The sequence below is a fragment of the Balaenoptera borealis genome, assembly GCF_965194805.1.
Source record: "Balaenoptera borealis genome assembly, chromosome: 1".
In the NCBI taxonomy this organism is placed as follows: domain Eukaryota; kingdom Metazoa; phylum Chordata; class Mammalia; order Artiodactyla; family Balaenopteridae; genus Balaenoptera; species Balaenoptera borealis.
In genome coordinates, this window is record NC_138860.1 from 151273244 (window position 1) to 151277783 (window position 4540).

Sequence of the window (4540 nt, forward strand, 5' to 3'; positions counted from 1 at the left end):
CAGACATATAGACCAGTGGAACAGAATAGAGAGCCCCAAAATAAACCCACACATTTATGATCAATGAGTTTACAACAAAGGAGGAAAGAATATATAATGGAGAAAAGACAATCTCTTCAATAAGTGGTGCTGGGAAAACTGGACAGCTACATGTAAAAGAACAAATTAGGACATTTTCTCACACCACATACAAAAATAAACTCAAAATGGATTGAAGACTTTAATGTGAGACCAGAAACTGTAAAACTCCTAGAAGAGAACATGAGCAGAACACTCTTTGACATTAATCGTAGCAATATTTTTTGGATCTGTCTCCCAAGGCAAAAGAAACAAAACCAAAAATAAACAAATGGGACCTAATTAAACTTAAAAGCTTTTGCACAGCAAAGGAAACCATTGACAAAATGGAAGGCAACCTACTGAAGGGGAGAAAATATTTGCAAATGATATGACTTATAAGGGGTTAATGTCCACAATGTATAAACAGCTTATACAACTCAATGTCAAAAAAACAATCAATTCGATTAAAAAATGGGCAGAAAAACTGAATAGACATTTTTCCAAAGACATACAGATTCCAACAGGCACACGAAAAGATGCTCAACATTGCTAATTATTAGAGAAATGCACATCAAAACCACAATGTGATATCACCTCACACCTGTCAGAATGACTATAATCAAAAAGAGCACAAATAGCAAATGTTGGCAAGGATGTGGAGAAAAGGGAACCCTAGTATACTGTTAGTGGGAATGTAAATTGGTGTAGCCACTATGGAAAACAGTATGGAGATTCCTCAAAAAACTAAAAGTAGAACTCCATATGACCCATCAATTCCACTCCTGAGTATATATCTGAAGAAAATGAAAACACTAATTCAAAAAGATACATGCACCCCAATGTTCACAGCAGCATTATTTATAATAGCCAAGACATGGAAGGAACCTAAGTGTCCATCAACAAATAAATGGATAAAGAAGATGTGATATAGCCATTATTTTGTAATAAGTTTAAATGGAGTATAATGTATAAAAATATTGAATCACTATGTTGTACACCCGAAACTATTATAATATTGTAAACCAACTATATGTCAATAAAAAATAAAATACATGCTTGTTGCTGTGTGTATATCTAATCCATTTTTGATGATTACTACATAATATTTAATGACAGAACATTTACCACATTTTAGCTGTCTACTCTCCCAGTGATAGACAACCAGGTTGTCTTCAAGTCTCCACCATCATAAATAACACAGCAATGAATATGTTTCTGTGTCTGTATAAGAATTTCTTTGGGATATATCCCAGGAGTGCAACTGTGGGCTCATAGAATATGAGTTCTTGATTTGCATAATTTATGTCAGATTGCTTTCCACAAGGCTACACCAGTCCATACTCCCACCACCACGCATAAGGGTTTCAGCATCCCCACAACCCGACCAGCTGGCATTATCAATATTTTATAGTTTAATAGATGTAAAATGATAGTGCATTGCTGTTTTAATTAACATTTCACTGATATTTTTGAGCATCTCTTCATATGTCTTTTGATTTTTGGATTTCCTCTCTGTTCATGTTTTTTGCGTATTTTCTTTCTAGGGGTTGCTACCCCCTTACTTATTTGCAAGTATTTTGTGTATTAAATATTTCATATACCTTTTCTCATTCTCTCATCTAGTTACTTTGTCTACAGTGTCTTTTGGTGAATAGAAATCTTTATTATTCATCAATATTATTGTCTTATAGTTTGTGCTTTTTATAATAGGTTTTGCTTTTCCATTCCCCTCAGTCACAAACTGTAATAGTCTCCTATGTTTTTCTTTTATAATTTTATTTTTCACATTTATTATATCTTTAATCCTCCTCAAGCCAGTCTTGTATGAGGTATAGAATTGATGAAATATGGTAATTATACTTTAAGCCTTGATATTTCAGTTTCTGAGAGGGAGATATTAAATCTTCTGCTACAATTATGCTTCTATCTATTTCTTCCTGCAGTTCTCTATATTTTAAGACTGTATAATTAGGTGCACCTTTTACCTATTACATTTATGTGTTTGTTTCTTTTATGAATATGTAATGACTTTTTATCACTTCTTATCCTTTGAGACTAAAATTCCTTTTTGACAGATACTATGGTCACAACCCAGTTCATATTTTCCTGGTGTATCTTTTTTCATCTTTTTATTTTTAGTCTTTCCATCTCCTTATGTTTTAAGTGTGTCTTTGATAGCCAATTTACTGTTGGATATATTTTTTAAAAATCCAATTAGTGAGATTAATTTATTTGCATTTAACATAATTGCTATATATTAAGAGTTAATCCTACCATCCACATGCTACACACTTTTTTTTCTTAACCTCCATTTCTACTTTCTTTTTTTTTGAAGTATAGTTAATTTACAATGTTGTATTAGTTTCTGATGTACAGCAAAGTGATTCAGTTATATATATATATACATGTATATTCTTTTTCATATTCTTTTCCATTATAATTTATTACAAGATATTGAATATGGTTCCCTGTGCTATACAGTAGGAACTTGTTGTGTATCTATTTTGTATTATAGTAATTTGTATCTGCTAATCCCAAAATCCTAATTTATCCCTCCCCCCTGTTATCCCCTGTAGTAACCACAAATTTGTTTTCTATGTCTGTGAGTCTGTTTCTGTTTTGTAAATAAGTTCCATTTGTATCATATTTTGGATTCCACATATAAATGATATCACATGACATTTGTCTTTGTCTGTCAGACTTACTTCACTTAGTATAGTAATCTCTAAGTCCATCCACGTTGCTGCAGATGGCAGTATTTCATTCTTTTTATGGCTGAGTAGTATTCCACTATATATATACATATATATGTGTATATATATATATATATATATATATATATATATATATATATATATATATATATAACATCTTCTTTATTCATCTGTTGATGGACAATTTAGGTTGCTTACATGTCTTGGCTATTGTAATTTGTGCTGCTATGAACACTGGGGTTCATGTATCTTTTTGAATTAGAGTTTTCTCTGGATATATGCCCAGAAGTGGGATTGTTGGATCATATGGTAACTCTATTTTTAGTTTTTTAAGGAACCTCCATACTGTTCTCCATAGTGACTGCACCAGTATACATCCCACTAACAGTATACGAGGGTTCCCTTTTCACCACACCTTCTCCAGCATTTACTATTTGTAGACTTCTTGATGATGGTCATTCTGACCAGTGTGAGGTGGTACCTCATTGTAGTTTTGATTTGCATTTCTCTAATAATTAGCAATGTTGAGCACCTTTGCATGTGCTTATTAGCCATCTGTATGTCTTCTTTGCAGAAATGTCTGTTTTGGTCTTCTGCCCATTAAACTTCTGCAGGTCTAAAATTCATACATAATTTTTTTTCTTGTGGTGGTAGCCATTCACTTCAGAATCATACCCATAGATTTAAGAGAGTTCCTCCATCTCAACGGTTTGAACAAACCCCACCCCAAACAAAAGTTCTAAGGGTGATGCTCAAAGATCTGATGCATCATGTGCGCACGTTGATCCAATCACTGTTGCTGAAGTAGAAGGTGTTTGATCTCCAAAGGAAACACAAGGTACTGTTTTCAAAAGAAGGAGGAATGAAGGCCCAGAGACCATAAAACAATATATGTCCACTTCTTCATACTAATTCAACTTTTTAAAACCAGTTTCTTCATCTGTGAAATGGCAATGATAATACCTATCTCAAAGGGGTGATATGAGGAGCAAACTGGGTAATAGATATGAATGTCCCTTGTGAATCATACAGTGCTGTACAAAGATTAGTTATTCTTGCTCTTGCATTCCTCACATGGTATCATTAGTTTAGATATTGGTATTTATCTGTATTGCTACATAGGGAACTACCATCATAGCCAGCATTCTCCCTAAATTGTGCTGATGTCTGTAGAACTGATTTTCCTTTTCTGAGAATAATGAATGTACAAGATGTCAGGATCAGGTTTGACCTGGGAGTCAGTTTCCACCCAAATGATCTTGAAGTTGCAGGGCAGGGTAACTCGCTAGTAGACATGCCAGACTGCACACAGCTGGAAGCTTGTTGCAATGGTGCCAAACTGGGCTCCAGTTCCCTCTCTACCTCAGATTATATTTGTGACCTTACCCAGGTCACTTTAACTCTCTGAGCCTGAAAAATGGAGGTCATAAGAAGACCCACCACTTAAAGCTGTGGTAGGATTACAGAAGATTATAATGTAAAATGCTCTGGCCTTGGAGAAAGTCTTAGGCTTGTCAGACACAGATTCAAATCTTTATACTGAGCGCTTACCAATTTCCACTCTGCTACATTATGGCTAGGTTGAGTGCAGGTTATTTTTCATCTCTGAAGTACATTGAATTTCTCTGTTTCCTTAGAGAATAACTGTTGTCCCCCTCAAAGCCCTATGTCTTTATAATTTGGACTAGGAATACTTGCCAGCAGGATAAAGTCTCCCAGGAGATCCTGTTCTTTATGGGCAACTGAAGTTGATAATTCTGCTTTTC